Source organism: Lactuca virosa, chromosome 8 (genome assembly GCF_052849685.1).
Source record: "Lactuca virosa cultivar CGN04683 chromosome 8, Lactuca_virosa_CGN04683_v6, whole genome shotgun sequence".
Classification (NCBI taxonomy): Eukaryota; Viridiplantae; Streptophyta; class Magnoliopsida; order Asterales; family Asteraceae; genus Lactuca; species Lactuca virosa.
Window position 1 is genome coordinate 119094742 of NC_136433.1, and position 12553 is coordinate 119107294.

Sequence of the window (12553 nt, forward strand, 5' to 3'; positions counted from 1 at the left end):
TCCTGGTAGGATGATATGGCCCTAGTATGTTGGATCTGTAGAGTGTTATGTGGTTGCATGTTATCTGTGCATGTTGCTAGTGTAGGGGGCATTCCAACCCGATGGTTATGGGCCAGGAGTATTCCATCCAGGTGGGATGATTGGACTCGTAGTAGGTGGGCATTCCAACCCGATGGTTGTGGGCCTGGGGTATTCCATCCTAAGGGATGATTACACCTATAGTAATAGTTATTGTATGTATTAGGAAGTGGGGCATTCCAACCCGATGGTTGTGGGCCAGGAGTATTCCATCCCAGTAGGATGATTGGACTCATAGTATTTTGGCATTCCAACCCGATGGTTGAGGGGCCTGGGGTATTCCATCTTGCGAGATGATTGGACCCATAGTAGTTATAGTAGTACGTATAGGTGTATGGACATTCCAACCCGATGGTTGTGTGCCGAGAGTATTCCATCCCGGTAGGATGATTGGGCTCGTAGTATGTGGGCATTCCAACCCGATGGTTGAAGGCCAGGGGTATTCCAACCGGAAGGTTGATTGGACCCATGGTATGTTGTTCTTGGTTGTATGTGTATGTTTATGTGTGTATGGGTCCTTTGGGGGAACTCACTAAGCTTTCGGGCTTATAGTTATGGTTTATTATTTCAGGTGCTTCAGGAGATCGTGGCAAGGCGAAGGCGTGATCGTACCGCTCCTCATGTTTTATGATTTATGTGATATGGTTCTGGGGGATACTCTGATGTTTAAACTATTTTGAAAACAAGATGTATGAACTTAATGGTTTTTTAATGAAATAAAATGTTTTAAATTGGTTGAAATTTTTGGTCGTTGCAATAATGGTCTCACTTACTGAATAATTACTGAAAATTTAAGATATATATGTAGTAATAATCACAGGTGTGTGTGTTAAATAATAAATCATTAAGTATATTATACATATTAATCACCGAGTTGACCGAATTTCACAACACTACTCAGTTCGTAAGGGGCCGATCGGGGAGTACTCGGGATTATGTAACTCGCCTCGGCAAGGGGGGGAGTAGCGAGTACTCGGAGGAGTAATCGGCCAACTCGGCGAGTTTTACAACACTGATTAGTTCACACATAAAAATTATTTGGGAGAAATGATTAAATATTTGTTTTTGGCATATTTTACAGGTGGTTGAATCAAAATTACCAAAATTTGTCGAAACCATCATTGGTCCACAAAGGATGACAGAGATGATTGTTGTTGGAGAGGTACTTATTTTTTGTTTTTTTATAGGGAATTAGTAATTTAATATTATAAAATTATTTTTTGTTAATGATGAATTAGTTTGTTGGTGTCAATTTTTATAATGTTATCAAAATACTTTATTTTATTTATTAATTATTTTTTATTGGCATATTTTATAGGTGGTTATGCTCTTATCTTGGTTGCATTTTCCATTTCTGTTGTGTTCCATGAGGTATATATTTTGTTAACCTTTTTATTGATGTTCATTTTGTTAACCAATTTACTTAGTTTCATTTTAAAAGAACCCCTTTAGTAAAATCTGCCATGGAGGCTGTTGTTGATGTTTGTATTATTTTTCCATTTAATCTTCGTAGAGATGTTCACTTTGGTGTTAAGTCAGTTTCTTCTTCGATTCCGTTTGTTGTGCCATTTCCCGGTGGTTATGAAGAACTTCTTGATGAGGTTGGAATGTTGGATTTCAACAATAGTGCATAAAATTTGTTTGTTCTTTTGACATACATTCATAGGTACAAATTGTTTTGCGCTCAGGTATGACTCAACCTTATTTGGGGTTTGATCTTAAAGGCTTGATTGTTCTTTAATGTGCTAATTGCTATTTTTTTTTGTTTAGGCTGTCATTTTGAATAAATTGTTAAGACTTTTTTTTTGTTTTTTTTATAGCTTATATGTGGAGGATTGGCTGGATCTACTAGTTCTTTATTTACAACCCTTTTTTGATGTGGTGAAGAAAACATCGCACACACAGGTTTGTTTGTGTAAACATTTTGTTTGTGATTTCAATGGTTTGAATCATTTTAAAAAGGGATGCATTTTGTTATGATGCAGCTTTTGACACTCTTAAAGAGATAGCCCAAGATGAAAGACTATAGAGTTCATATAAGTAATAATGATAAAATAAATTTTACTTTTTTTTCTGAAAATGATGGAATGGAATCAAGGGCTTGACTCCAAGAATGGCCATGTACATGAGTTAGGGAGCACTATAACATTCTACTTTCATTCTAATTATCTGTAACATATACATTTTATATGCCAGTAACATATTTTTGACAATTTAGGTTCACGTCTATATATAGTTCAAAGAATTATAGTCCTTACTTTTTGCACTATTCTCTCCTGAAGAAATCCGTATCAGTAAGGCGTAGAAATTTGTATATATGTAAAAAACCAATAAAAAAGTTACCCGTGGTTCATCACGGGCTACCTTCCGCCCCCCGCAACGCGGGGGATCTTTTCTAGTTATTATTATTATTATTATTATCATCATCATCTATGCTTTTATTAATTATGTTTTTTATTTAACTTAATGTTAAAAAATAAAATAAAAAATAAAAATTAAATATTATGAAGTGGTAACCATTTCCAATGTCTAGTGGGTTGGTGGTGGATTGACGTGGCGCAAAGGTGGCACCACTTTTTCGGTGGGTTGTTGATGACCATTCCCCACAGCCTTAGTGCAAAAAACCTAATGACATGGAGAATCGACAAATATTGCACCATAAATTTTTTTATGGTTGTTGGTACTAAAAACCCATATTTTATTATATATATATCGAGATAGCAAAGAAGCACTTTAAAAATATCACAAAATGAGCAAGGATAATATGTCTCAGAGATATGAAGTTTTCAATAAATCGAATTAAGATATCTTCTTAATAAAGCAAAAAAACATCTTAAAATTTCAGAAAAAAAGAGTTAGAATAACATGTCACACACCCCTCTCACATGAAGATATCTCAATAACCAAAACATGCATTCTCCAATGAGATCACATACTACATATTGTCGCAACACTCATTTGAAATGACAACAAAAATTTGAGACATTATGAGTGTATAGTATAAGATGTTGAAGGCCTCGACAAAATCAATGGTTTATCATGTTTTTTAAATTTATATAAAAGTTTGTTAGAGGCGGAGAGGCATGAGACCTATCAATCCATGGTTTTATTATTAAACTGCTTATTTGGCTGATTTTATGTAATTTTATACATCAGTTTAAAAAATATAAAGTTAATGTAACTATGTAAGATACTTGTTTATTGCTAAGACTAGACGGTGCACCTTGTATCGCATATCGCGGTAAGTCGTGGTATGCGGTAAACATCGTACTGAGGCACCAAAAAAATACGATATGCGGGAAGAGGGTGATGGTTTTGCTGCATAGTATTTCTTTTGACCGTTTGGAAAGTAGTTGTTGTCTTTTTTTTAATTTCCCTATAAAGTAAACTCCAGTTCTCAATTTTAAATCACCAACAAACACAGAACTCTCTCTAGATTTTTCAAAAACTTTCTTCTTTGTCTACTTCGTTCAATACGTTGGCGTAGCGGGAAACAGGGTTTATCGGGGACGTCATGCGTACAACACTTGCTTATTTACAAGAAAATGAAGGCGAAAGTTCACAACAAATACTCCTCTACGGAGAAATTGTGAAGTCGGGCACAACCAACTGATGAACGACTACATTTTTGATGATGCAGTATTCGCGGAAAAATTTAGGCGTCGGTTCCAGATGCGTAAGGTATTATTTTTACGCATCGTTGATGATATACAAAATCTTTTTCCATATTTTCGGTAGGGGGTTGACGGAAGAGGCGAAAAAGGTTTCTCCACAATCCAAAAATGTACAGCTGTAATTCATCAACTAGCATTCGGCATGAGACCGGAATCATGGGATAAGTATTTGAGGATATTAGAGCGCACGACACGGATTGTCTATACAAATTTGCTAAAGTTGTGATTATCCTATATCACAGTCTCTATTTATGTAATCCTACAATTAGTGACATCCATCAACTATATACAACACATGAAAACAAGCATAGGTTCCATCGAATGCTTGGTCGTATTGATTTTATGCATTGGGGGCGGGTAGTGTGCCCTAATGCATGGCGCGGTCAGTTTATGCGAGGTGATCAAAAGCAGCCGCCAATTATTTTAGAAGTAGTGGCACCGTATGAGCATTGAATTTGGCATGCATTTTTCGTATGAGCATTGAATTTGGCATGCATTTTTTGGTTCATCGGATGCCAACAACGACATCAATGTTATTCAACGACATCTAACTTGGCAAATCATATTATGTGCCGTTTGTAGCAAATGAGACGTCATACAAGAGTGGGTATTACCTTATTGATGAAATATATCCCGAGTTAGTGAAATCGTTCACATGTCCCAATGATGAAAAACGATTAAAGTTTAAAGCGGCACAAGAATCTTCTAGGAAGGGTATCGAACGTGCATTTGGTGTCTTAAAGATGCATTGGCAGATACTCTCTGTACTGGCACGATCTATGTGATGGATTTATTAGGTTACAAAACATGTACAATGCGGAAACCAATTAACAACTAATAGGGTACATACATCCAATAAAGGGTCTATGTGATACGCCTTAAAAGCAACATACAATGGAAAACTAAACCTGGTATGACCCTAATGAATTTCTAAAATAAGAAATTAGGTTAAGGGATTACATACCTTTGATTTATTGTAGCAAACAAATCACTTCAATCCTTCCTTTGAAGAGCTTGGAAAGCTAGGACCAAAAAGATGACGCCTCTTATGTCTCACACCCAAACCCTAGAACTAGAATACACTTGAGGAGAGAGGAGGAGAGTGTAAATTTTCGTTCATATACTCCATGGAATGAATGACCACGAAATTTGATGTATAATGAGTCATATTTATAGTTTAGGTAACTCAAGGATAAAGCAATATTTGAACAATTAAATAACGGATTTAATTCCAATTCAAATCATTTCCTTATTAACGTCGAGGAGGCTTCTTAAAACTCTAGAAGGGCTCCCAAAACCATCCACCCCTTTGATGGTTCTAGAATTGCTTCTTTTGTTCAACTATTGAACAATTACAATTCACCCATTGCACATTTAATTAATTCTAATTAATTCCAAATTAATTCTGATTAATAATTAATTAATTCTAATTGATTTCTCATTAATTTATTAATTATATAAATTAACAAATCAATTACTTTAACAATTGATCTCATATTATTTTATTAATCACACAATAAAATATCAAATCAACTATCTATTTCCAATTAATATATTAATCATATAAAATATCAACAAATCATTTCCTCATAATTTTCAATTAGTTTATTAATCATATAATAATTTAATAAATCACCCTCTCTCTATAAATGTCATTCTATTCAAATTCTAGTTATAAGGGCAACCCAAAAAGGACTTTGCTTATAATTACAAGAATATACCAATTTAGTTACTGACTTAGACACCTTAATCCAACAATCTCCTATTTGGATAAGTCTGTAACTACAATTGCAAGTGTAAACCTTGAACTAAACAAAAAAGAGTGGTTTCCAAAGCCAATGTCGAACTCTGATTCAAATCAAACGTTGGCCTTAAGATAAGTTATCAGTTATTCTTTCGTTTTACAAGATATAGTATAAACCGAGTCATGGATTAAATGATCAACCTCATGTTCATTTATCTGTTTCCTGATTTCCCGATTTGTGAACAATTTAGACTACAAAATTAAACACATCAATTTAGTCTGGACCAGTCGCCTGGTTTTCATAGATTAACTCAAATCACCGATGGGCCCATAGATATCGCTTTTATCGTTAAGGCAAAAGGAACGAATTACTTTGACTATATAGTCATACAATTTATATATCAAATCATACATGGAATAACCATTTATAACATCCAGTTACGAGATGTGTTTGATCAAACCAATGCACAACTGATCTGTAAAGTATGAACTATATATCTCTGCCTTAAGAATATAAGATATTATCATCTTAGAATTACTTGTGCTTAAAATCATGAAGTAATCTCTAAGCGTGAGTTTATCCAATACTTAAAATCTCTTTTTCCAAGTACTCATGAATATTGCAACAATCCTCTGCAATGTCCAATCCCTACAGACAATCTACAAATCGATTCATGATAGTCTTAAATCACTACTTACTTCCAAAAGTATAAGTGAGTGTGGAATTTTGAATAATATTTAAATTACTTAGGGAAGTAAAACATGCAAAGTGAAACACAATAATAAATTAATTGACTATGGTACCATACACATTGATAAAATAAATCCCTATTATTTAATCATCATAACAATTACGAATTTATTCATTGTATAATGTTTCGAGTAATCAACTAACCACCTAAATTAAATAACATCAGTCATGTCATGTCATAAACATGCATACTATGCCTCTCAATGTTCCTTCCCTACAGACAATGTCCAATCCCTACAGACAATCTACAAATTGATTCATGATAGTCTTAAATCACTACTTACTTCCAAAAGTATAAGTGAGTGTGGAATTTTGAATAATATTTAAATTACTTAGGGAAGTAAAACATGCAAAGTGAAACACAATAATAAATTAATTGACTATGGTACCATACCCATTGATAATATAAATCCCTATTATTTAATCATCATAACAATTACGAATTTATTCATTGTATAATGTTTCGAGTAATCAAGTAACCACTTGAATTAAATAATATCAGTCATGTCATGTCATAAACATGCATACTATGCCTCTCAATGTTCCTTCCTCTGTGAATAGATCGACTGGACATTACTCCAATGATACTCATTTCACAATTCCAAATTCTTGTCCTTATGTAAGATGTAGTGGAATTTCATCTTTACATGCATTGTCTTTCTGTGATGTCGAGGTTCTAAATTCACATAGATTGCGCCTTCGATATTACAGAATGTTCCATTGGAACTTGTTACTTGAAACAATTCCATGGTTATGAAGTCTCAAATTCAAGGTACATTCCTTGAACACTTCTCTTGCATTAAAGTTTCCAACTCATATGTAGATTCTATAAGCATCTCCCATTATGGAAACATTTCCATATTTCCATATGACCATTAATTCTGACCAAGAATCATCTCAATCCAGAACGTGTCACTATGGTCCTTCTCAAATAATGGCATACTTCTAACTATTCAAAAGCAACTAATCTTCGGTAAGACCACATAATGTTCTTGGCAGTTGTTTAATAGCTTTAGTCACTTAATATTCTAGTCATTTTCTCACAATGCTCAAAGCATTTTGAAAAATTAGAATAAGCGAATATTATAGAATATGTAATCAATCATATATCTGAAGCATATGGGACTTGACTCATTATTACAAGGGCCCAATATTTGTTCAATTCCTTGTTATAATATTTCCATATATAGAATCTACAATGTTGAAACATTTCAACATGCTATTCATATATTCCTTTCACTAAGTTCTATTAAACTATACAATCTAAACCTTTAGATTCGTAACGAAGTATGAGTTCCATCTCCCTTAAGTCCACTATAGCAAAATAGTTACCAACTTTTGCAACTTGCAAACTAGAGACATTGTTCCCTATGTATAGTATTGTCAACTTGCAATACCGGCATAAGAATTATGATTCCACTAGCTTTGACACGTACTCAGAAATCAAGTGGACTTCTAGAAATCAATAACTTTTAACTTTCTCATGAAAGTGTAGATTCCTATTTCGCGATGTTTCATCAAACCTCTAATTAGGCTTCTTAATCTTATGCACTTTATCCGGATAATGTATGTGTTCAAACCCTTTCAAGATGTGATAAAGATATCTCCTGAAAGTTTAAACAATTCCTTGCCATTCCTCACAATTCAAAATATGAAGAGGGATGTCCTAACCATATTGTGAATTTGAGAATGCAATCAATACAAACAATATCCGTATTAATCTTTATCAGATCTTTAAAATCTACTAGCAAAAATGTTTCCTCATAACCATTTTCATGAATTAGAGCAAACCTTTGCCACCTAGAGTTGATGGTGCATACGTTCCCATCCATGTGAATCTTTCATTTACAACCTATAGTCATAATACAAGGTTTAGGACAAACCATAATCACATTTAGTTCTCCTTCATGGATTAAACTTCGCTGATCTAAATTTCTTGCCTTCTGGCAGCTCAAAAGGCCCACCAGTGCTTCCATGTTGTTAGTAGTTCACCCATATTGATCAACACACTTTCACTAACCAATGTGCTTTTCCTTTGTAGTTAAATGAAGAACATAGAACTCACAAGCATTACCAACTCAACTGGAAGTGCATAGAAATAAGAATATGTCAATAAACACAACAATGTTTCAACCTCAGGTTGCGCGTTATTGCTAACTAAAATGATCATTATCGGTTGATTCTTGCAATTCAAGATCACCATGACTCCCACTGACTTATTCACATATGTGTTTTCTCTCAAGCAATATTCCTTGACGAGCTAAAACAAATATTAAAGAGTTCGTGCGGATTTTCGACAAGAAAACCCTTCATAGAATAGGACTCGGTTTATCTTTTGTTTCTCGATCAACGAAAACATCACTACTCCAATTATAAATGTGCTAGAGTAAGAAAACATTATTACTCCATATATTACAAGGTGTTATCATCCTTCTTAGTTTGAACTGAGTTTCAAGATACAAATTATAGTTACTAGAGCACGACTCTAAAACTTGATTGGAAATAAGTATGACTCATCTATGATCAAACTATTTCCAACAATGTTCGATTTCTCTTCTTAGTCATACAATTGCATTAGGATGTTCTTGGAGGATTCAATTGTGATACAATTCCATAATTACTAAGATGATCATAAAACATGGTACTAAAACACTCTCCTTTCTTTTCAGATTGGGGAATCTTTTTATCTTTCTGCCTCATAGATTCTTTTATTCGTTCTGATACTCTTTGAATCTTTTCAAAGTATCAGAATTTTGTTTAATCTTATAAACACAATCATATTTACTAAAACATCAATAAATCATGACGAATAGAGTTATCGTCCCTTGTGGTGAATCTGAAGAGTACATATCAATATGTACTAGATCCATTAGTCTTTCACTTGCCTCGCATAAGCATGTGAAAAATGAATTAAGTCATAATTTTCCAATGAACAAGATTATCATATATTATACAATTCGACTTGTACAACACCAAGTATATGTCCAGTTGGTGATGAGATTTTTTTTCATTTGTTCAATTATGACACTGCCACAAGTGATACCATAAGAATCACATATGTAATTAATATTGCCATTATTAGAAACATAACCAACATTTCCATTAATGCCATCGTAAGGAAATAAGATAAAGCAACTACGTAAACCAAAATTTCGATTTTATTGAAATAAATGAAAATTTGGAACTTGTCCTTACAATACATGGAATAAAAAACTATGTCTCTAAACATCCCCGAAGAGTAATTACAATTTATTAAATTATCCTAACTCCATAGTAGTAGTTCCAAATTCTGACCATCGAACCATGTGACCAAAGTCCATTTCCAACGATAAGATTTAGCTCACTTCACTTAAGCTTCCTTTTTTTCTTTTAGATCCTGCAATACTATCAAAATGTGATCATCATATCATGTTTTAAGAGTCTTGGAATAGGAACTTATAGAAATAAATAATGGATGTACCTTAAGTAGAGTCGCGCGACTTGACTTTACCATCTTTAAGATCTTTCAGGTAATGTGGGCAGCTTCTCTTCCAATGTGCCTTCAACTGGTAGTAAAAACAAATGGACTCATTGGGTCAACATTTGGAACGATCTCAAAACGAGCCTTTCTCTTTACCATACGACCAAACAAGTTGACCTTGGTCGATCCCTTTCCATTGGGAAGAGAAATATTTTCTAGATCACTAATGTTACATTGTCAATGTCCATGGAGTTATTGGAATTAGACTCTATAAACATTATTGCTTTAGTTGTGTTCTTAAGCATTTCCGTTTCAGCAACCATCAACATATAAGTCAGATCAATTACGGTCACATCGAGGTTCCTCATATGAAAGTTCTCAACGAACTAACCATATGTATTAGGAAGTGAAAGAAGAACCAAATCAATGGCTTGCTCCTTTAGGAATATAACACCCATCATTTACAACTTGTCAATGTACGACTTCATTTTCAGAACGTGTGCACACATAATTTCCATCTTCATGTTTACATGCCAATATGGCTTGAGTTGTTTCATATCTTTGAACTCGACGAAAACGTGACGTTGGGAGAGTCACAGGAGGAGGAGGTGGAAGAATTAAAGAGATTTGATGTCTTGTTCCACCATTTCCTAATGAAGAGGAGACATTTTCACATTGGCTTGAAAGTGGAAGACCATCTCTAGAAGATTGAGGAAAACCATTTCAATAAAAACGAGGAAGAGTATTATTATTGTCTTGATTTGAAATCTAAAATTTGGAAGAAGAGAGAATTCTAGTTAGTTGATTTTAATCCTTAATTATGAACCCATAAATTTAAATTAAGGCTAGGATCCATATTTTCGATCCGAACTTTAAAGAGGGATGTCGTAATCAAATTCGAATATATTTTAGGTAGTTAAGGCTTTAACCAATTTCAATATTATGAAGCTCCTAGATCTTTTAAGATTCATTAAATCTTATCAATGACAAGTTTAAGCTGGATTATGCTCTTACCAATGGTGACTGAGATGCCGAGGATCACAATTAAGATGTGAATAATCATGCAAACCCGCTCAAACACCCTCGATCTATTTATAATCTCCCATTGATGTGTCGTTAACCACACACGCTTTATCAACAGTTATAAACACGAGTTGTTTCATCATTTAATCTTTATAGTCCCAAATTAGTGTGTCGTTTAACCACACACACTCCACTAACAACTCATAAAGAAATGATGTGCGTTTTCATGGATCAGCATACAATTTCACATTTTTCCTAAAGTAAATAGAGTGAGATTTGTATAAAAGGTTCTAGTACTTTAATAGCATCATATTTTTAAGAGGTTATGTCCTATCAACCCATTCGGCTAGCAACCCTCCCCACGCAAGGGAACGGTGGGTGAGAATAGACACTCATTCAACGATCATTTTATAGGTCGTTTCCTTATACCTTTTATAGCATGGCTTCGTGAATGAGGCCTACTATTGATTGATTGACTCGTATTATACATATAGTAATTATTCTTATAATACATATATAAGGGTGTATTTTAAAACATTTCAAAATACAAGATTTAAACATTAATTATTTAAATTATCATATAATTAATTAATCAGTTCAAACCTAGAATGAATTTTAGAATTGTCTTTTAATTACTTTACAATTAAATTAATTATTAAATTCATAAGTGATAATTCAATTTAATTTATCTAATTAAAAAAATATCAAATGAGGATATTTCCTAACATTTAGGGTTTCATTAATTATCATACAAGACATTTAAAATTAGGAATCAGTCAGAATTAATACTAGATAATTAACAAAAATAATACCATAAATCAGATTAGGTAGATAATTACCGAAAACAGAAAAATTGTTTTCCCACGTCGTGGCAGAAGCACAGACACGTCGTGAAAACAAGTTGTCACACCCCCGAACCTGGACGGCGGAAACGTCCGGGGGCGGATGACTCTGTGTACAGTATCATAACAATTGAATATGAATGAAACATAGCAACCAAACATCATACATTGGAAATACACACTTACATAGTTTACATATTGAATCTTGTTCATCAGTTACACAAAAGTAAGAAAGTAAAATTTCTTGAAGTCGCACCACTTGATCTTATAGTCGAACTTATTATCTGCTACTGGAATTCCTGAGAATACAAGTCGTTTTGAAAAGCGTCAACTAAAAAGTTGGTGAGTTCATAAGCAGTTTTGAATAAAAATGGTTTTTGTACTTATTTAGAATCGTTTTCAAAGTGCTTTCAAAAATATCCGATACTTTCTAAAAAGAAATGGTTTGAAATATTTGTGTCCGATCTTATATTAATGCATGTGTGTTAATGGTTACAAAAATAGAAAGAGAATGATCTCCAGACAACCCGATGTTGTCTGCAATGGATAATGCTGAAATCCCAACCCCGGTGGTTGAGTACCGATGCTTATAGATTGTCGTTTTATCATAAAGAAGGTTTCCCGTTTTATCCCAAAAAGAAAATAGAATGATTTCCTGTTTTATCCCAAAAAGAAAATAGAATGGTTTCCTGTTTTATCCCAAAAAGAAAATAGAGCGGTTTCCTGTAAATCTTATAACGTTAATTCATCTAAGTGAATCGTTATAACCATACATAATAATGACAATTTCGCCTGTCTTTGCGTCTTTGGGACGCCGCCGGAATATGATAAGGTTTTTGTCACCCTAGACTGGCCTAGTCTAACTGTAGCGAACAGCTCAGGTGTGGGGTGTCACCCCCGTATAGATCTATACACAAACTCACGCTTTCCCTTCAGGAAACTCTGGTTATAACTACAGGCTACGATTGTACACTCAAAGGT